Genomic DNA, 23,164 nt, shown 5'->3' on the forward strand with positions numbered 1-23,164 from the left:
CAGCGATGACTCTGATCTGGAAGGTTCAGTGGCGTGTGAAGCCAGTGGGAAAACGCCAGGACGGGCAAGCGCCCGCTCACAGCGAGCTCGGAAAAAGCCACGCCGCTGGATTGAGGAAATGGGCTAGGAAGCCCGCTAAGGATGTGTGCCTGTTGTGAACATCCTGGTATTTGTTTAAAAAGGGGGGAGATGTCACGTTGATATCTCCGTAGTTGGGGGGCGGGGCCAGGGAAGGGGAAGGGACGTTGGGGTATGGGAAGTGAAGGGTGGCGGGAGGAGGGTCGGGGCAGTCCTACTGGAAGTTTAATTAAAGAAGACGTGTGAACAAGCTCTCCGTATACAGGTCTTATTGCACGTGTGCCGTGCGCAGCGAGTGAGGCAGACCCCCACGCCGACACCATCTTCGCTGAGTATGGGTAGAACCCAAAACATTAGGCTTTGCAAATGCTTGTTATCTTTGCATTCTTAGACTTGTAGTCTATAATGGGAAAAAAAAATATATAAATCCCCGAAATCCAGAATAAAAACTAGTCTGGAATAACAGCTCACCTACGACCTGGGACATATTGACATGTATGTGGCAGCAATCGGGAGAGAGGGCATTCGTGCCAGGTGAGTTGAATCGGAATGAGTTGCTTTAGTTTGCTGTGCTCCGCAGGGCTCTCTTAAATTAAACCACCTTTCTTCTTCGAGTTCTGGGATTTTAATCTTAATTTAAAATGGGAAACACAAAACTACAAATCCCAGAATTTAAAGGAAAAAGGGGTCTGGGTGACCCTCTCACGTATGGCATGCAGAACCATGAGAGCTCTGATAATAGCTGGTGGGGGAAACTGAAAGAGTAATTGCATTCACTCGATTGCTCAAATATCAGAACAGACTTAGTGCTGGAGGAGGAGGAGCTTAACTACGAAGGATGCGTAGAGGGGAGGTAGCCTGGGAAGTAGATATTACAGAAAAAAATGGGTGGATAGCGACGTTTCTCGAGAAGGAGGGAGGGCGTTCAGCACGCCTTGTTATTTCCGTACTTGAAACATTCAGTTTCGTTTCTCTCCCTTTGGTTATTGGCATTGTACGTGGATATAGGTGAGGGAGCAGAGGGTGGGAGTGGACACGGGTAACGCAACTGCCTGTCGGACAGGAAAAGACTACAGAAGAGAGTGCAGCGTGAGACAGCAGTGACTGCAGGCGAAGCAGCAGAGCGCCGCACAGGAGTGACAGGTACGCTATAATGGTGGGCAGTTAGGTGGATATAGGCGACGACGCAGCGGGGGTCAACAGCTAATGGAGTGAGGCACAGGAGGAGATCCAGGCAGGGTAACCGGATTAATTCATGCGACGGTGGGACAGGACTTTTCATGAACGTGGTTTCCGGGTGACATGGAGGGTCATCCTGTTATATGTGATACAGCCAGGTGAAGGAGCAGGCAAGTAACCGGGGTGGCTAAAGGATTATAGGGTCAAGTTCTAGTGGTTAATGTGAGTCAGGAGGGGGGCTAGACATAAGTGATGTGGAAGAGTGTCACAGGGCGCAGGTCTCAGGACAAGATACAAGTCAGATAATGCCCCTCAGAGTGGAAACGGAGCCAGCAAAAATGCAGGGTGTGAGAGCCCTGCACGATAGCACACAGTTAAACGGATGTGGAGGAAAAGGGGGTAGTGAATGCTGATATATATGCTTTCTACAGAATCGTTGATCAGAATTAGTTTTCTACATTTTCGTGGAAAATGACAGTAAATGTGCTTGCCAATTTTCCGATCTGCCTCATTTTGGTGCATTTGTATAGCAGAGTTGGTGAGCAGGGTAGGCATAATGTGCCCGCCTCCATTTCGCCCTCCACCATACAAGTGTAGCTGCATTAACGCCCAAATTGCATTGTGGCGTAACTGTAATGGAGGAAATTCACCTGAAATTGCCACCTGGCAAAAAGCAGCTGGAAATAATACGAATTCATTGTAAATGCTACTTTGCAGGAAGCATTTACCCTTAATCACGAACATGGTGGAAACGTGGATTGGGCCCCATTACAAGAATGTTGGTGCGGAAATAACGTGCTGGTAATATCGTCTACCGGCATATTACACATTTGGTGTTGGGGTGACCGGATTTATCTGCAGCTGCCGGTAATTCTGGCACCCCACCACCCAAAAAGGCGAGCATCATTGGCACTGGTATTACTGGTGCCGGTAATACCGGCAATTTCCTCCATGGAATGGGGAATACTAGCACTTAACACCACTTGTAATCTGCTGGTAATTCTGGCAGATCAAGTTGCGGTAACGGTATTACGGTTTGGTGGTATCCCGCAGGATTTACCAGCAGGATACCACCAAACGTGTAATGAGGCCCACGTTTACTCCTCATTTTTCCGCCACTTAGTGGAAACAGGGAACATTGCACAGAGGGGACCTTTTGCACAGAGGTGCATATGGAGGCAGTTCACTCTGTGCCATTAATGTGGGGATCGAACTTGATCCCCCCCTTTGTTTCTGAAGTACCATATACCCCAATGAAAATGTTTCCAATCACTGCACAAAGGAAAGAGTTTCGATGCAGACGCAAAAACTGTTGCCTTTGCCAATGTGTTTTCTGAAATGCAACAGTATTGCAGAAATATACTTTCTTGCCTGCATTAGTTTTATGACGTTTGAAAAACTAGGATCTCTCCGTAGACATTAAAAAAAATAAAACATGACAATCCTTTACTCCTTTGATCTCCCCTTATCTGCCACAAAAACATAAATACAGACAGGCTAATTTTGTTTAAAAAAAGTAATTACCCCAAGGGAACCGCTTATTTACTTATTTACTTTGACATTTATAGAGCGCACCGAACCCGGAGGCATCTTATGTGCAAACAGGTCCCCTCCAGGCAATTTAGTCATTTGCACTGGGGAGGGCAAATGGGAAGAGTTAATAGATTGAGGAAGCCTTTTGCACTTCTCTCTTTGCACTCTGCTGTGCAATCGAGTAATCGCTGCCTGCCATGTACACACTCGGGGCATTTACAATGATTTCCTATGGAAACAAGCAAAAAGCAAGCAGTGTCCATGGGAAATCATTGGTTTCACTCCAGCATGAAAATCTCATGCTGTGTAAAACCATGTTGATTTTGAAGGCAGAGGGCAAACGGGAGGTGGAAACTTAACTCCTATAAGGGCCTGCCATGCACCTTCAAAAACAGTGGAAATCCCTAAGAGCATTAATGGAGGCGTTAAGACAGGCGTAACTGTGTTACTCCTCCAATTACGCTCCGGGAACTACGAAAATGAGCTGCAAAGGGTGCCATTTTCCTTTGTCCCCAGATCCGTATAACAGGTGCCAAAGGCAGGCGTACATGTGTAATACCTTGATCTGAGGGATTCTTGTGGTCTTTTGAGGTGCAGTGGAGTCATGAAAAAGACAAACCGTGTCCTCCATGCATCACCACTCCGCTTCAAAACACCACGTTCCAATGCCAGCATACATTTTCATGCTGCCGCTAAATCATTGGAGTCTTAATGGAATCCACCTGACTTTTACACCTTGTAAAAGCAGGCAGATTACACAGGAATCTGTTATAAATGCCACCTGCAATTATTATTTGTGGGAGGAATTTACAATTTTTCCAAAACATGGTGCAAAACAAACGTATTAACATGAAACCACTGGGTTGAACACCTTTGTTTTGCACTGTGTTTTAGAAAATTGCACAGAGGAAACATTTGGTAAAATGATACCCAATGTGTTCCATGTAGAAATTAAAGAGCGAGCAGGGTGTATTGCTACTCCTGGTATTATATTGTAGCACGAACATCTAAGGACACCACAAACTGGATTGTCTCTAGGAAATCAAATAATTGTTACGAGGATCAATGGTACTATTTGTAGACCTCGGAAGTATGAAGGTTGGACTTATCCTGTGGTGATTTGCATCTGGGACCTGCAAGTTACTGAGACGGTGTTCTACTACAGTTCTGACTCCCATCCATACTCAAACATTGATTTGTAATAGAAAGTGAAATATTGTAGGAGGCATGGGGATCATTGTGCTTGTAATCTCCAGACCAAATTACACAAGATCATGCCAAATAGCTTTCCAATACACTTAATAAATCGACTGCGAAGAGCCCAAGTTGCGACAGCCAGAGTGTTCACATCTGTATTTCTTACTTGCCATGTTTAGGGACTGTATTCCTTCAGTCTCCATGGAGCCTCATGCTGATGTCATATGGTTCTACTAGTTGACATCAGTGGGTTCTGCCATGGAATACTGAGGTAAAGGACAGTTGGGGAAGCCATGGTGCTCCATTGAGCTGTGAGTCTCTATATTCTTAATTATCCATGTGTAACTGAACTAGTGGCTGCTTCTCCTGTCTCCGACATAATAATTCACAACGCAGACTCCTCCTGAGACTCCAAAAACATGGTGCATCACCCCCGCCTATTACACACTTCATTGGCTTCCATTCAAATATGCCATTCAATTCAAGACCTAATGTTCATCTGCCGCTCCTTCCACTGCAGTGGCACATATTCCACCATGAGGAGATTCACTCACTACAGTGAGTGCGGTTGGTGAGCTGGTGCAAGTGGATGACCTAAGCCCCACCCACCTATCAATCGCTGCTAATCTTTTGTTGCCTTCTTGTTTTTGTTGCTTTTTTTTCTCTACTTTAGCAGCCCTGCAGTCCCTTTTCCTTTGTAATTGGTTAGATGATGCAAGTGGATCTAGGTGCACCTACTTAGCCCTGCCCCTTCCTTTCTTTTCTTGAATGTTAGGTCAAAGGGCGTCTTTCGCCTGGACATCTGAAGGGAAGGGCTGTTCCTGTTTGGACCTGTTCAGAACGGAAGGACCTAAGACAAGAATCACTACTCCTCTAACAGGTAAGCTCCCACAAATTGATTGTGTGTTTCACCCCTCTATCACAACAGCCAATCCCCACCATCACCACCCATAACCAGCCACACCGCTTGCCAGCAACATCATGGACACCACATCCCAGCAACCTCACCCGGGTCACCATAGACCCCATCAGCAGTTCATCATGCACCACTGCATGAAAACAGATGATCGCCAACGTCCACTCAGCAACCATGCAGCAGACATCTCTGAGATCCTCACCACACATGGTATGGTATGGAAATGTTTATTTATAAAGCGCCTGTACACAAGCAAGTGTTACAAAGTGCTGAAGGAGGGTGGGAACATGGGGGAAAAACAACAGACGCTCAGAGCCCTTGAAATTCTGAGATGATAATAGTCTGCATAGGCAGGGTACGTGCATATAATACATTTAACATTTCAGATACAGCAAATAGGCCTGACAACGATTCCACAGTTTTACCGAGTGCAATTAAGGGGTGAAGACAAGGGAGAACAGACAATGTTCAGGCACAGTGCATTCGGATTACAACAAGGCAATCCAAACAAGATGGACAGAGGCATCACCATCATTCACAAGGCATCATGGCCATGCGCCCAGCTGGACGTCGCAAGCATCGGCTCTTTTGAAAACCTTCCTATCACTTCCCGCTCTACCAAACAGACACAGTCACTTTCCACGTCATCTACAGACCACTTAAACTTCCTTCATCTTAGACTTAACAGTCTTGGTCACCACCATGTCTCCCACACATGCCAACAACATCTTCCTCTGCGACTTCAACATCCATGGCAAACAAGCTACCTTCTCGGCATTCGAACCTCACACATCACACAAACAAAAAAAGATAATATTCTCAGTCTCATCATTGCTGCCCTACCCACCCTGCATCACAGCTCTCCAATCCTCTTCGACTGATCAGACCATCTGGCAATCCCCTTTGACATAGTTCACACCACCTCAGTCAAGCACACCCACTGGAAACCAAGCAGACACGCCTTCAGAACCTTCCAACTGGAGGCTTTCATAGAAGACCTCACAAACCTTCACCTCACACAGGCTGATATACCTCAGATGAACCAAAACTGTGACTTGTTTCTCCAAAAGCTCAACACCACCCTTACAACCAACAACAACTGCCATTATCCTGGTGAAACAAAAGACCCTCAAGCCTAAATCGTCTGCATCCTGGTACACTCAAGAACTCGGGAGAGGAGTGCCTGCTACCTTTTTTGAAATACACTCAAGAACTCAGCTACAACAAAATAACAGTCGTTAAACAAGAAAAGACTTGGCAAAAATCCTGCAGCACATCCAACCTCGTTCCACTCAAGGAACCCCATACTACATGCAGACATATGAGCACCACTGCCACGGCCAATTACTACCTAAACCAACGCAGACAATGAAAGCAGAGCCCTCTTCAAAGCCATCAAGCAGTGCATCAACCCTCTGTCCACCCCACCTATACTGCGCTCTATCAACAAATTCACAGCTGCCAACTCTTTTAATCAACAAGATCACCATGACCCGCCAGAACAAAGACACCAACTCCACAAATGATCGCACACTACGAATCCAGTCTTGCAAAAACACCTTTACCTGCACAACTTTCAATACACTCAATATGGAAGACCTGGCTGCCACCCTAGCATTCCTCAATGTCACATAATTTGCAGATAACATCCTCTCTGCCTCCGTACTCTAGGCCCCTTCTAACTGAAGCACTCTTCCCTTACCTGCCAATCATCAACAGCTCCCTCATTCAAGGTACCTTCCCATCAACAATTCCCCCTGTTTCTCAAGAAACCAACACTGGACCCCAACGATCTCTGCAGCTACCGCCCCATTACCCATCTTCCCTTCATAGGTAAGATCCTTGAGAAAGAAGTAGCCTCATAGCTTCTCCAATTCATCAAAGCCAACCATATCCTTCAGTCCTACCAATCTGGCTTCAGACCCAGAAGCAGCACGGAAATGGCTTCCTTCAAGGTTATCGATGATACCCTTAACATCCTTGATGATCCCCATCCTTGCCTCAAAGATCTCCTTTTTTTCTTTTTCTTTTTTCCCTTCATTTTATAGCAGCACACAAAGCCCTGAGGCATCTAGGCTCTAGTTACAGAATAAGTGCAGTACCAAAGTCCCCAATGTGCAGCACCAAGCAAATAGTTTCAGTATAAGGTAGATTGAGAGTGCACAGACCGGTTAAGCCTGACCCCATGTTACAGGGGCCAAGCCCTAAAGCAGCCTTCCTCCATTAACGGGGCAAATAACAATCCTGGCAAATTTAAAATCAACCAAGATGGGACCCTTTCAGGTTAGTCTCACCAACACATTCCTCACACCAGCCAACTAGAGCTCAAGGAATACGTTCTGTGATTGGACTCGGGCCTGCTTGGTCTCCCCTGCTCTAGTCTTAAAACACAACCCTGAGCATCAAGAGTTGTGGACCCATGTAAAACATGTCTAAAAACCCTCTCACGGATCAACATAGGGGGATAGAGACACCTTTTAAAATAGCCCATACACTACGTGTGTCTCTTTTACACACAAGCGCAATCATTTTCTGATTGTCGGCGAGATGATGCTCATATCTGAGTATATCTGACAAATTCGATGTTTCTGTTCATTATAATTGACTCCCATAAGGTCACACTTGACAAGATTTCTTATCTTGCCATTTTTAATGGGTTTGAGTTGGGCAATTTTCGAAGTATAAGGGTGGGCGTGTGACTTCTGTTGTTTATTAACTCTGTTTATGATTTCATTTAGGTGGAATTTGACAACAGAGTTATTCCAACTCTCCATTTGGTCAGAGTAAAGATCCAAACATTTGGGATCAAACTTACGACAAATATCTCTATGTACACGAAGTGTACGTTTCCTGGATAACCTAATATTCTATTGAAGAGAGACAGAAGGTCTGTCCGTTTGAGCTAATACAAGAGTACGATTGATAGAGTGTAGCATTGTATTGACGTTGACCCGTAGTTGAATCGGCATATGATCACCTTTGGTCAAGATCCCAATAATTGCAGGATCAACTAGCCATACTAGATCAGACGAGAAAACGAAAAAATCAATATGTTAAGAATTTCAATTAGGCAAAACACCCGGGTCTGGCGTAGCATGTATGCACCGATGAAATACTTATTTATTGTGTCCATAGGTTCAATATTCTGAGTGATATACCACTCATATCACACCTTTCTCAAAATACCCCCCCAGGTCACAGTGGACCAGGAATCGGGCTGTTTGGTAAAGGTAAATATTTATTTGTTATTTAAAATTCAATTCAAATACAAATTAATATATGTATATGGGGCAGCAATCACCAATGTGGTGACAAAACAATTCAGAAAATAAGTAAAGCAATTGAATTCACTTATAGCAATACAGAAGATAAAACACAGGAAAAAGAACAGTTTTGATTGGTGAAAGATAGTGTTTAAGTTAAGATTCCCCCTGCAAAGTTCTTAATGCACAAATGAGCAATTCTACACAGATGTAAGTAAGCAGCAGGTATTCAGGAATGTAAGAACAGAGTACAGTGTTTGAATATAATCTTCCCTCCCCAAACAAGAGAGAAACGCGTTTTTGGGAAATTTACACTTTTAAAAATAGCTTAGAAAAACAATGAAAAGTGTGCAAAATGCTTAAATTGAGGTAAATTCCTATGAGAGCAATACTAAACAGATTCTAACCAACATGAGCTACAAGATGAGCAACAGAACACACTTTAGATCAGAATGAAAGTCAAGAAACACTTTGAATGGGAAAAGACGTGTAAAATCTTTGCAAAAATGCAAATTCGCGCCTAAATTTCACTGTGCGATTATTATTAAAAATGGGTCAAATATACTGTAGCTACAGGTCTTAGGTTTAACTGAGAGTTGAAATTAAGTCTCTAGCTATAAGTCTCTAGCTACAAAATGGAAGAAGTTATGTAAGTTTTAATGAGAGGTGTTTTGGAAAAAATAGAGCAGAGAAATGCAGAAATTTGGTTTTAAAATGACAGATTGGTTTTATTTAAACTATATTAATGACTAAGAAAAAGAGAATGCCACCCGTGAATCTCCACAGTTACGCACGGCCGCTTGTAACTTTTCACGTGGCGGATACTAAGTTTTCTTTATGGGAATTACTTTATTTAATCCAAATCACTAATGGCTTATGGTCTAATGAAACAAATGAGAGAAATTCAACGTTCACACTAGGGATTACAAACAGGGTTGCACGAATGGTTCTGACACTATTAGAGGTTCTTAAATTAAAGATGGGATGGGTTATAGATTGGGATAGGAAATGGCAAATATACTATGGGTCACTAGGATTCCTATTGATACTTGCAGCCCACTGTAAATTAAGATTGGACCATCAGGTTCTGGTCATCACGGATCGGTCTACAGGCAGCAGGGCACCTCTGGCGGAATTGGATCAGCTGGGTGGTTCTGGTCAATTGGACGGCGCCTCAGGTTGGATTGGATTATATTGGCCCTTCTGGTCACTGGACACTGTAGATTAGTGGTATGGCGAGTTACAGCAAGCCAGCATGAATGGTAGCAAGCCAAACGGCATCAGAATTATTTCCCTGAAGTTCTTTTGGGATGGTTCAGGATTTAGTCCTAGCTGAAAAGAGTTCAGCAATGCCGAGGCCTGGGTTTTGCAAAGTAGTCTGGAATCAGGACAAGATGAAAAGTTCTGGAACAGGATGAAGAAGTCAGGACCAGAGCGTCACGTGGAAATCAGGATGTAGTCCGGAATCAGTTTGTGGTGAAGTTCCTATATTTATCATGCCAAGTGACATCACTCAGTTTATGGTAGGGGCAGAATTACAAACCACACCCCCACGCTGTGATAGGTCAAAGGCACTTGCCTTTTTCATGATGTGGTTTGGGAACTCCTCCAATGATTTGAACCACAATTTAACTTTCCCATAATTACACATTTCTATAATTATGCCCTCTAATAGAATCAGACACATACATTTCATATTTTGTGGGTTATCCTTACATCTAACTCCCATCTCAGTGAGAGCTGTCTGTCGTTCTGCAGAATTTTGTCAATTTTAATCATAACAGTTTGGCCTAACAATTCCTAATCCAGTACATATCTGTGCAATTACCCCTAGAACACGGAGAGACAAAATTATATTTGCAGCATCAATAGTTTTGCCACAATTATTCATTTTGTGTAACTTTGGTTTCTTATGTAGTACAGTGTTCACTCACGTCTTCACAGAAAGAGCATACAATTAGACTTACAACTACCAATTTTTAGCTTTGTCCTCCTTCATGTTGCAAAGTTAAAGGTTTTCAAAACTTTATCACAAATAGGCATTTAAACTACAAATATCTTTCAGCAGTTTTTTTTCTTCTTTCACTGGCAACAGCTGTCACATTCCTTTGATCAGGGTGGGGGTCCAGAGGGAAGTTTCCTGCCCCTCCCCTGAAGGGATCAGTTTTCAGCCTGCCATTTTCCTTGTAAGTGATTCCCACCTGGCACTTCACATAAGTCAATGCCTAGCGTGTGATGCACAGCTGAAACCCTTAATTAATTATTTGTGTCTATAAGTTCTTTTATTTCAGAATGATGTACCACTTATATCACACCCTTCTCTTTGAATCCCCCGCCCATCACACTGAACCAGGAAGCAGGCTGGTTTGCAAAGTTAAAATATTTATTTATGGATTGCATAATATATATCACACTATTTTTAATGGTTAAACAATGATCACCAATGGGGTGATGTCACACTCAACAATCTCTTTAATCACAAGGAGCAATGATGGGGAAAATAATGCAGCACAGAAATGATCCTTTTGTGGTTTTGTTCAAATCTATAGCAATGGGGTTACTCTTTCCCCCTGCACACTCTTCAATCCCCCCAATATGCAATATAAAGAGATAGAAGGAGAGAGAACAGGTTTCAGGAATGCAGAAATCAATACGATATATCAATCCCAATTTCCCCCAGCAAATACAGAGAGAGAAACAGGAATGATTGCAAACTTGTCAAAAATGGTTTTAAAATTGGCTTTCCATGAATGGGTAAAACACTGAAAATGGTTTAATTCACTGAAATGGTTGAAATACTAATGGGAGCCGCTTTATATGGTTGTAGACACACACTAGCAATGATTTGAGAGTAATAAGAAACTTGAGAACTTCATTTTGAGGTCGGGTGCAATGAAAAGCTATTGCACACGTTATAGATTTGGGCCAAATGAAAAATCTGCGGCAAACTTTTCCGCGCACGGTAGGCGCGATTGTGGAAAAACTATAAGGTGTTGGGATGCAGTTTTGGGTTCATTAGAAAGCTTAGGATGTTAGCATAAAGTATGAAGAAGTTTTGAACGTTTTCGTGGAGGTTGTTTTCTTTTTCAGAAAGAAGAAAAATGTCAAACAAGAATGCACTTTTTAAAATGCAAACAAGGTTTCTTTACACTAGGAATGGACTATGAAGATACAAACTACACGACAGCACAGCCACCAGACCAGGACGTCACCGATCAGGTTTTTGCCCGCCGAGACGCTTACCCTTCTTCAGATAAAATATATCAGCGCAAAGATGATTTTAACAATATTATTACAGAAGGACTACAGGATAAGAGAGAGAGTTCAGGCGAGACAAAAAGGATTTCTAACAATACAGTTCTGGATATAAGATAGATTTGATTTGGATAGGGATGACTATGGACAGTACATAGGCTAGTGACAATCCTATACTATGGATACTCACTACCAATGTTTTGAATGGAACCGTCTGGGATCTGGTCAGGGATTTCTTTCTGGGACAGACTTCTGGGACAGACTGCTGGACACACCGGACTGGACGGGTCAGCGATCAGCAAGGCCCTCTGGACACTGCACAGCAGGACTGGACAGGATCTGCAATGACTTTCTGGTCTGCACAGCAGAGCACGGCAGCAGACAGGGTTTAATCTGTCCTTCTGGTTATGAAGATGATTCTTTGGCAGGCAAGCAGCTACAGCACAGCCTGGCTGCTTCTTGGTTTCCCCTTTAAGTTTAGGGATGGGTTCTGGAAATTAGGCCCAGCTGAAAGCGGTTCATCTATGCTCTGGGCCTTTCTGCTTGCAAAGTTTTTGGAGTCTGGAACAAGCAGTATGGATGGATCTCCTTCAAAGTGCTTCACCAAATTCGAGATGTTGGTTGGATCAGTGTTTTTCTAGGTCCTCAGCTGTCTCTATGTGTTTCATACATGGGTGGGTAAGCTGAATTATCCTAGGCGCACCCCGTAGATAGTCCATTGGCTAAAGTGTGCTCTCTCCCTTGATTGGAGGGAAAAGCAGAGTGTCATCATGATGATGTGGTTTATGAGACAGGGAAAACCTCCCCTTTGCCTTTTGCACATAAAATCTATTTTTGATTAAATACATCTTTACATGTGTACAATCTTTATACCAATGACATACACAGATCGCATATTTTGTGGAGCAAATATTCTTACAAACCCCATAGCTGTGGGATCTTGGATCTGACAATTCTTTGCACTTTTTATCCGGGACACAACATCTGATTTGTCCACAATTTTGTACGTATGTGCGCATGATATCTGGGCATAATTGTATGACGTTTTATGCTTCTGACATGACTACAATTGCTACAAAACCAGAATTTTCACTACGCCTTCTCAGAACATTGCACAGAGTTCTGGGTCCTTTTAAAATGTGCAGAAAAGAATTCACATAAACCATACTGTAATTATACATTTTTTACAAATTTGCACTGTCCTTTGTCAGTCTTTTTAGAAATATGCTTTCTGTCCATTGAGGATCAACAAACATGTCTATTCCCGCCTCCAAAGGTTTCTTGTAGCTCAAGATCAATCCCCGCCTTCTTCCTCTGGCAGAGGCCTCTGTTGACACTTACAATCTGCATATTCTTTCAGCCAAGAAAGGTTCATTGTCTCCTCCAGGGGGAGCAGCCCAAATCTCCTCCCCTCTTAATCAACACCTTAATGTGAGTTCCTGGCCTTTGGTGTGAAGCAGGAGAGGTGCCTTTTGTTGGTGAAGGCTGGGGGGAACTGGTTTGATGAATCTGAGTTTCAGCTAAATTCACTGTCAAATTATAACATTTTCTTAATTTAAAATAAAACTTGCAATTTTGAATCAAGCAGCTATAACTCTATTTCCAGTCTCTAAATCATGCAGATTAAATAGTTGCAACCTATATTATTTTTGATAACAGGACACTTAGATCTGAATGGTACAAATGTATACTTTAAATGCAGGCCTTTGAAACAGTCTCAGGCGGCCGCTGGTACTGCGCCCAGATTTGACAGATTTTCACAGGCAAGCACACTTTTTACTGTGGATATTTTCATGATAGATTCCACTTTCCATGGCATTGTATGTTCATATTGATTCCTTAATGAAGTGGCGGGTAACACCCAGCAAAGGTATTGGGTGTTTTGTGGTGTTTTGATCAGGTATTCTGTATTTTCAGCAACCAAGAAAAAGGGATTTAAGAGCAATTTCTGGGTTTTTTGCAATAAAGCACTGTCTTTCATTTCATTCAGTGTTCCATTTTTACTCGGTAGGCAGCCCAGTGACAGGTTTCAACTTGAGGTCTCCTTCCACTACTGACAACAGGCAAAGTAGATTTGGCAGCCATCTTTTCCGGTTTCAAAGCGCAATTTTTCATAGGTTTGGCGGGTGTGCAGCCTTTTGTGATTGTGACCCATACAATGTTTTGCAGATTTTTGCGTGCACAGGGGTTAGCACATCCATTTTTGGCTTTTTCTTTCCACATTGGTAAATTGATGCAGTGGGGCATATCGGAACGGATAAAAATATCCCAGAAATATAGGAAGAGCCTATTCCACTTTGCCATGTACCTTTATGAGGACCATTCTTAAAGTTGACAAGATGTATATTCCAATCGTTTAAGTAATTCACCCATAATGTCCCTCTCTTCTGCGAGCGAGATCGTGTGTAAGTAGTGAACATAGGACAATTAAATTTGTCTAATTTGATACATACAGAATTAAAACCACCACCTAAAATAATATGATAATCCACATTGTGTACAAAAGCATCTTCTAACATAGAGTCCAAACACATAAAAAAAGCATCTAATGTAATCTTGGCAGGGTTCCAATGGAAGCATATAATAAAAAAAGTGATGTTGGGCTCCCCAGACAAAATAAATTCAATTGCCAGTATCTCATTAGAGCACACCATCAGATTTGAGTGTGCCTTAACTTTGTTACTTACAAGAATAGCCAGACCACGCGAAGGTCTTCCTGCGCTACCATGAGTGGCTAGAAGAGTATATGTGGTAAAGCCATCAATACCAAAGGACTGGATGTTCATGGTTTCTTGTAGCATAAGAATAATGGGATCTTCTTGGAGGGAAAACAAGTTCAACCAGAGAACTAGGTTATAAACTTCACAACAGTTCCATGATATAATGATGAGGGGTGACTGGCCTCGGCTGGAGGTTCACTTTAGTTAATTCACATATACTAGACAACAAGGGCTCGAGCCATGATACCTTTTTGGCTGCATCAGCTAAAGAGGACAGCTGAGCTAGTACATTCACACTCAATTGAGTTACATCTTCATTCATGTTTGGACTTTCGTTATTGGATTTTAATATTGGAGCCTGAGTATGTACAAATTCAGTTGCTTCTTCTAAAGATTGAAAGAGATGAAGAGTTAATCCCCAATAGGCAAAGTCTGCTCTATGTTCCCACACAGGTTTCGTGATGACCTGTGATTGTAGGCCACAAATCATTTGATAGTTGTTATGGATGGAAAGTGTGATCCAGTCTATATCATCTGACTATATGACTATAGTGTTCCGACTGAGAACACAAGTCTAAAGGTATGAAGTAAATATAATCGATTCAATCGTTTTTGACCGTTAACAGGATCGCTTGTCCATCCTATTATTTTAGGAATATTGACGGCTACATTTATAACAGGCACAAGATTACTCGCATCACTAGTTGAAGGCACTAAGACAGGAATTTTGGCCAGAATGTTGGACACACTAGCAGCGGTTGTGGTAGTTTTTTGTCCAACAGTAATATGTCCTGGTTTAGATGTTCTTAGTTGCTTAATGCAAGTGATTGCTTAGAACTGAGACAAATGACGTTGTTTGAAATTCCTGCTGTTTATAGGGGATTTGATAGCGATATTTGTTTTTTTTTATGAGGCAGTTGCCATTTTACATTTGTTGCCCTGAACATGAGAAGGGTTTAGCTGAGAGAGTGTCATATGAGTAGTTGTTGAGTCCAATGTATATCTTTAGCTTTTTGAGATTTATTTTCCAAGTTAAGAAGTACCTTAGATTCTTCATTTAGTTGGTTGAGATCTATTATTTCATCATCATTTGATAAGTTACAAGGATTTTTTGGTGTTGGAATTGTGCCCATGCACTTTGTTGTTTGGTTTATTTTTTTAGCCTTTTTAGTTTGTAAATTTTGCATTTTATTTTGTTGGTTTGACGTTTTATAGCTCTGGCATGTGCACGCTTAATTTTGCGTGAGTGTAGATATGGTGATGCTTGTAGTGAAACATTACTAGATGTAGGACCATTAGACTCAGGCACATCATTTTTATCCAGAGCATTCATTTCAATAATATCTGTATGGGGTGATCGACTATCGGGCGCCTCTGCCATAATTTCAACAGCCGAGGCAAAGTCAACAGGCTGCATGATCAATTGCTTTTTCCCACATTTAAGTGAGCTCTTTTGCGAAATTAGGTATCTGAAGACGTCATCTAGTTTAAGTTAATTGAGATTAACAGCTTCTAATAAAGTGGAAGACAGTGCGTGAGCTTCAGCATCGAGTTTAGTGGAAGACAATACTTGAGCTTCAACATCAAGTTTGACGGGGACCACTTGAGACAGCTGTTGCGTAAGTTCTGGGCACCGTTAAGCATGATGTCAAACATTGTGAAGTTTGCGTAGATTTAACTGCTGATTGGTACTTGTTCCACTCGTGGCGTTGACCTATTAAGGTGTCCAGAGTTACTCGTTTCTGGACCTGGAAGTTTTGGAGTTGGTCAGAGTTGGATTTGCAGAGTAATAGAACACGATTGAATACAATTCTCGTACTTATTAATTAATGTTCACATACCGTGGTAAAGCCGACAATCCACATGAGGATTTACAATAGAATGCAGTGCGCGGTGGAAGTTGTTGAAAGCAGCCATACCGTAAATGCTTTAGAAAAATATAATATGCACACACCCCCTCTGCCTCACTACCTCTCACACCTATTATACGTATCAGGCACTTCAGAGGGCACTTCCGCTGGGCGCGTGCTTGTGTGTTTATGTAGTGAAGTACTTGCAGGGGGGCGTGGCCTATACTGAAGCTAGAAAAAGAGCGAAACTCACCTCCTCCGGGCCGAAGCCCAATTGGACCCGACATCCTGCCAGCTCCTCCACTCCTGCCTTAAATGGGGGAAGAGGAGAACGGCAGGCGAAGCCGCAGGGAGAAGGCCAGGGGGAAAAGGCCTTTCTCCCTCTGCAGCTCCGCTGCGAGGGAACCTGCCCATGGCCACAGAAAACATGACCCCTGTGAGGAGATCCAGACAGCAGCACCCACTGCAGTCCACATTGCCGCCCACATCAAGCAACAAACATCCAGGCCGTGAGGAGGCCTTGTCCGTTGCCCAGGCAACCACTGGTGTTGTACCAGGAAGCGGGAACATGCCCGTGAAAATCACTGCCTCCGGGCCGGAGCCCGATTTGACCCGACATCCTGCCAGCGCCTCCCCTCCTGCCTTAAATGGAGGAAGAGGAGACCGGCAGGCGATGCCACAGGGAGAAGGCCGGGGGAAAAGGCCTTTCTCTCTCTCTGCAGCTCTCTGCTGCTCGATGGTGTCTGAGGGTGTCAGCCGTCTCATGCAAGGTAAGACCGCCACTTCTAATAAGTGTCACGGCCTGCACTCCACATCCCCGAGGCAGAAGGCTTGCCTCTTGCACCCGCCGCCCCACCGTACTGTACCAGAAATTTGCGACTTCGTTCGCACACCAGTCATGCCTTGCCCCCCTCTTATTTCCCCAGCTTACATGACCGCAACTTGAGGGTGGGACCCAGATGCCCCCCCAAACTCACACCGCCCCCATTTCTACCAGCCTCGATCAGTGGCCACCTTCGTTGCCTCTCCTACGCCCACCACGTCATCAGCGTCGCCCTGCAGCTCCTCCGCTGTTCCATCCTACGGCCTTTTAGTCAAATGCAACAAACACACCACCCGATGTATACGACTTCCAAGTCGCGTCTGCTGCTACAAAATACCCCCATAATCACCACGAACCTTCGCACCATCTGCTCCAATGGGGTTGGACTACCCGCCATGGACAACCTTGACCTAACAAGCACTTGTTCATCTCTGCTTGCCATGACAACAGCACATACCCCCTACCATGCTCCTGACTCCAGGTTTGTGCCCACACCTGTTAATATGTATGTGCCTCAGCTCTCAAAGCCCTTTGTTGGTCATGCTCCGCCTAGCACACCTGAGCTTTGTGTTGTGCCCCTGCCTACTTGTGTTGATGCCATGCCTACCTTGCCTGCACCCTGTGTAGTGCCACTGCCTACCTGTGTTGATGCCATGCCTACCTTGCCTGCACCCTGTGTAATGCTACTGCCTACCTGTGTTGATGCCATGCCTACCTTGCCTGCACCCTGTGTAGTGCCACTGCCTACCTGTGTTGATGCCATGCCTACCTTGCCTGCACCCTGTGTAGTGCCACTGCCTACCTGTGTTGATGCCATGCCTACATTGCCTGCACCATGTGTAGTGCCACTGCCTACTTGTGTTGATGCCTTGCCTACCTTGCCTGCACCCTGTGTATTGCCACTGCCTACTTGTGAGGATTTGCAGGAACCTAATGATATGCATATGCCATTACCTGCCTGTACCAATCATGTCACACCTAACATACCTGCACCTTGTGTTGTGCTCATGCCATTGCCCACCCCCACACCTCAACGGGTGGATACTCTCAGCTGTCCACTGGTCAACGCACGATCGGTACCCGCCCATGCCCTTGATATTCATGACCACATTATTAAGGACAACCTCAACCTCCTGATAATTACAGAAACCTGTTTTAATGAAGCCTCTGGCCCCATCCTCAATCGCCATCCCTACAGGGTACACGATCTTCAGAAAAGACTGCACTCACCAGAGAGGTGGGGGAGTCACCCTTATCGCTAGGGAGGCCCTCACCATTAGAGAGGCTGAAGGGCAACATGGCCATAGTTGCGACTACCTCCTACTCAAAATCAACCTCTCCCACATGTTGTACCATTACCATGCACATTGTCTATCGACCTCCAGGGCCCATCGCCAAATTCCATGAGTCCCTCCTCCTCTCCCTCTCTGACAACATCAAAAAAACCTCCCAAGTCTTGCTCCTGGGTGATCTGAATCTAGGACTTAATGACCCCAAGGACTCCCATGCCAACACTCTGAATAAAGCCCTATCCACCCTCGGCTTCGCTCAAACTATCTCTGAACCCACCCACATTAAAGGACGCACCCTGGACTGGATTAGCCATCATAACTGTACTATACAAATCACTGCCAAGACTCCTATCCCATGGTCTAACCACCACTATATTAAATTCAACCTAAAAACTAAAAAAGGGCCCACTAGGCCTTCCATCCCATGCCCAGCAGCCTTTGCGAGAAGCTCACGCCAACTGACGGTAGAAAACATTGCACCTTTTCTAATGGTGCCCGCTCTGGAGGCTCCATTCTACAAAAACACAGAAGCTCTAGCCAGCACTTTCAAACACATCATCACCCAAGCTGTTGGCACTATCGCCCCCTCTCCTTAAAGAAAGCAAAAAAAGTCAAACATTCTAATGCCTGGTTCTCAAAGGAGCTGCTTGACCAACGCTCCAAGAAAAGGCTTGCACTCTCTAACTGGAAAACCAACCACTCGGATACTACTAGAAGTGCCTTCAAGGCCTTTTCCAAATCATACAAAGCCAGTATAACTCAAGCCAAAGCCTCTTCATTTAATTCAAGGATCAATGATGCCAAATCAGGATCCAAAGACATCTTCACTATCTTTAGAGAGCTGGAAAAACCATCTACTCCCCCACCCACTCTTCGCAAGGGCGATTGTTAGTGCAACAGCATTCAGTCTGCCATGCTAGAAAAACGTAAAAATCTGCAAACCAAAATCTGGGACCATCAAACAGCACTTACCCTACTCATAGCCAACCTGCACATTAACTCGCATACGGTCATCAAGTCGAATGCCTCCCCCCCCTTCGACTTTAAAGATATGACTGAACTAGAAGTTATCGCCTTGCTGAAGTCCATCAAACCATCTAAATGTAAGGGTGATGCCTGCCCGGCCCAATTTATCAGAGACTCGGCACACATCCTAGCCCCTTTTCTGACTGCCTTCATTAACTCATCCTTCCAGTCTGGCCACGTCCCCACTGGCCTTAAGGAAGCTTGGGTGCGCCCGCTCCTTAAAAAACCTTCCCTTGACCCAACGGTCCTAGGAAACTATAAGCCCATCACAACCGTCCCATTCTTACTAAACACTTTGGACAAAGCAGCCTACCTGCAAGTCCAAAAATTCCTGGACGATAACCGTCTCCTTAGCCTGCGGCAGTCCGGCTTCCGCCCACGACATGGCACCGAATCGTCCCTCCTAGACCTAAAGAATCAAATGGATGATCTTGGAGACGCTCCTCATCCTTGATTTATCCAGAACCTTCGATTTGGTTGATCACAATACTCTCTGCCGCCATCTCGCCACTGCTGCCAACTTCTCCCCCAAAGCATGTGCCTGGATCACATCCTTCCTTCAAGAGAGGGCCATGAAAGTCTTCTCAGACTCAGCCTGTGCCACCCCAAGCCACATCAAATGTGGGGTCCCACAAGGCTCCTGCATCGTGCCCACTCTCTATAACCTCTTCACGAGGCCCCTGTTCAGAATTCTTCACTCCCTGTGCATCTCGTACACTAACTATGCTGATGACACACAGGTGCTTATCCCACTCACTGGCAACTATGAGGCAGATATGAACACTCTCGCCAGCATTTGCTCTACTATCCAATCATGGATGGCGGACAATTGGCTGTGCTTCAATAGTGAGAAGACTGAACTTCTGCTAATCGGCTCCCCCACTACCTTGGGCAATCTTGATCAGCAGTACGTTTCATTCACCATCAATAATATTCCCATCAAGGTATCCCAAAACGTCAAAACACTTGGAGTTTACTTTGACTCGGATTTGACTATGGACAGACAGGTTAATGCCATTGCCTCTGCATCTGTCTACTACTTCAAAGTTCTTAATGCAGCTAGACCCTTCATATCCCGCCAGAATTGCCTCACCATTGCCAAGGCAATAATTGGGTCAAAGCTTGACTACTGCAATGCCCTCCTTGTAGGGACTTCTTGTAAAAATGTGGCTAAACTCCAACTGGTTCAGAACAACACCCTTAGGGCGGCCACAGGAACGTCAATGAAAGACCACATCTCTGAAGTTAGAAAGCAGGCTCACTGGCTCCCTGTCGAGGAGAGAATTGTCTTTAAAACCCTCTCCCTCACGCACAAATGCCTCCATGACCTTGCACTCCCATACCTTATCCAAAGAATTGCAAAACACACTGCCATGAGACCTTTGGGGAAGGGTTATTCTAACATGATTCTCACTCCTAAGACACAAAGAGTCTGCGCCGGGGGCACCAGTTTTCCTACAATGGCCGCCTCCCACTGGAATGCTCTTCCCACTAACCTAAGAATGTTTGAGTCCCACCAAGCATTCTGCAAAGCAATCAAAACCAAGCTTTTTGTCTGAAAGTATACTGTTTGTGATGACTTATGTAACAATGACATACATGTAACACCTAATCATGTATGTAATCTTGGACTTCACCTACTCATCTATGAAGTCACTTACTATTACCAATGTACCTGTAACCAAGAGACAACCTGGTGTAACCACTCAATCAAAACTCCCTACAATCCTCATGTAACAGCGCCTCGATGCCTCTGGGCTGTATGTGCGCTATACAAATATAAATACATAAATAAGACTCTATATTAACAATTTAGCATAGCATATGCAGTAAATATATACTGGTGAACTTCAGTAAGCAGTTGTTATAGTTCATATAATTCCACATACCAACAAAACTGGAGTACGTTCGTAGACTGCAAAGCATCAGAATTCAATACGGCAGAGTGTCCAGGTGTATCAGGCACTTCAGGGGCACGTCCGCTGGGCGCGCGCTAGGGCGCTTGCTCGTGTGTATATGTACTGAAGTACTTGCAGGGGGAGCTTGGCCAATAAAACTGGAGTACGATCGTAGATTGCAAAGCATCAGTATCCAATACGGCAGTGTCCAGGCGTATCAGGCACTTCAGAGGGCACTTCCGCTGGAATTAAATCCTTAATTGGAATGGCCTATCCAGTTGTGTCCCTAATAGGCAGGAAGAGGGGGGCACGCATTATTGAACAGCTATATTCTTGCAAGCTGCTACAAAATGACACAAATGCATTTTATCTCCCTGTACCAATATTATGAAAAGCTAAGATGTCAATTGCTGGGTCCAATACTTAATCAATATGAGATTAGAAGCCTATTCATGGCAAAAAAGTTGTTCAGAAGCTCTGAACTAGAGATGGTTTGATACACAGTCAAACAGTATAAATGGAGAGCCTGGTTATATAGGCTCAGCATCTTGACATCAAATTTGCTGTACATTGAATATAATGATTGATGTCCTTATTGATTGTAATAATTGTGTAGCTTTTATTATCTAATCATTGATTAATGTAGCCTATACAAAATTAATGAAATTGTAAATGTTGAATGTTTCTTGCTCTGGTAATCCAGAAATAATTTTAAATTGTATTCACATTTTTAAATGTATGGTGAAACCCATTATAAAACAGTGACAATTTTACTTACATGAAATGTAGACTACACACATCTTTCCAATTATGGGCCACAATGCTCATTCTAAAGTTTGTGTATATTAACCAAGAATGTACATGTGGGCAGCTAAACATTTTCACAGCCTGATCATGGCAGGGGCTGAAGAATGCCACATTGAGATTGTGTGCACAAGGACCCACAAGAAAGTGGCATGCAGTGAGGGAACCAGAGAGCACTCACTGCCAGGTGCAAGCCTTATCCTCCCATGGCTCTTTGGACATATGTCTGCTGGCTTGTCACTCGCTGAAACAGGCCACCCTGTGACTGTCTAATAGATATAGAAGAATTAGCTTACCTCCCAGAAGAACTCCATGGTGGCCATGTTGTAAGTACAAAGGTAGGCATGCAGGTATTGATTTTCCAAGACCAACAACCTTCATCATCACAATGCTTCATTGAGCTGAGGCAATACAGGCCATTTCTGTCATTCACATGTTTCCTCTAATCCATATATTTAACAAGGTAGTACCACCAACTTCAAGTCTCCCACTTTGACTGTAGTGCCATTATGAATGTGCCTATAATTAGAGAATGATAATGTGCTAATAAAACAAGGCCTTAGTCCCCATTTATTTGAGTCCATGGGGAATTCGTCAGAATTACCACTGATGGTAATTCCGCTGGCAGTAATTCTGCCAATTTGGCAGTTTTCTGGCAGCAAAGCAGAGGAATTACCTGCTGGAGGTTTTTCCTGGGCCTTACCACCAAACCCGTAGTTCAGCAGCACGGTAATGCGGAGGTTTGTTTGTTTATTTGTAATGCGCAATCGTACCCTCGGGTAACAGTGCGCAGCATTTACAAGAGATTACGAAACTTGGTTACAACAAAGGCAAAATATACACAAAATATATAACAAGTGATAACATCACGAATATATACATAAGTACAAGAGGGCATCATAGGTACAGTAAACAGGCATTTGATGGGTTAGTCAGAGGGATGTGATAGGGGGCTTACGTTTTCAACCATAAAAGGAACTTAGCTCGGAAGTTCTGATAGTGAAGATCCATTCTGAGGGGTGGTGGGAGGGAGTTCCACAGTTTGGCAGCTTTGACTGGGAAGCTATTACCCCCTATGGTGGAACGTTTAAAGTTGGTGACAGATAGGCAGTCTTTATATAATGTTCTCTTTGGTCTTAGAGAGGTCTGTCTATGGAATCTGCCGATAAGATAGATAGGGGCGGCATTGTAAAGTGATTTGTGCGTTAGTGAGGCAGTCTTTAGGAGAATTTTGTCATTGACAGAGAGCCAATTGCACTGTTGATTAAATGCTGTAATATGCTCTCTTCTTGAGATGCCCAGTGCCGCCCTGAGGGCGTTATTCTGGAGG

General features: G+C 43.9%; 1 protein-coding gene across 2 annotated transcripts in view; it reads left to right on the plus strand.

Moving 5' to 3' along the window:
• Positions 1–1,039: 1,039 nt before the first annotated feature.
• Positions 1,040–23,164, plus strand: part of LOC138503811 (E3 ubiquitin-protein ligase TRIM56-like) — a 48,174-nt gene continuing 26,049 nt past the window's right edge. Inside the window, exons 1-2 of one of the 2 annotated variants that reach the window (XM_069623825.1) lie at positions 1,040–1,221; positions 4,763–4,867. The gene's annotated coding sequence lies outside the window, so the exon portion shown is untranslated. The remainder of the gene's footprint in view (positions 1,222–4,762; positions 4,868–23,164) is intronic. The other variant, XM_069623826.1, reaches the window with a different exon arrangement.

The sequence above is a fragment of the Ambystoma mexicanum genome, chromosome 11 (genome assembly GCF_040938575.1).
Source record: "Ambystoma mexicanum isolate Mex_15411 chromosome 11, UKY_AmexF1_1, whole genome shotgun sequence".
NCBI classification, from domain to species: Eukaryota; Metazoa; Chordata; class Amphibia; order Caudata; family Ambystomatidae; genus Ambystoma; species Ambystoma mexicanum.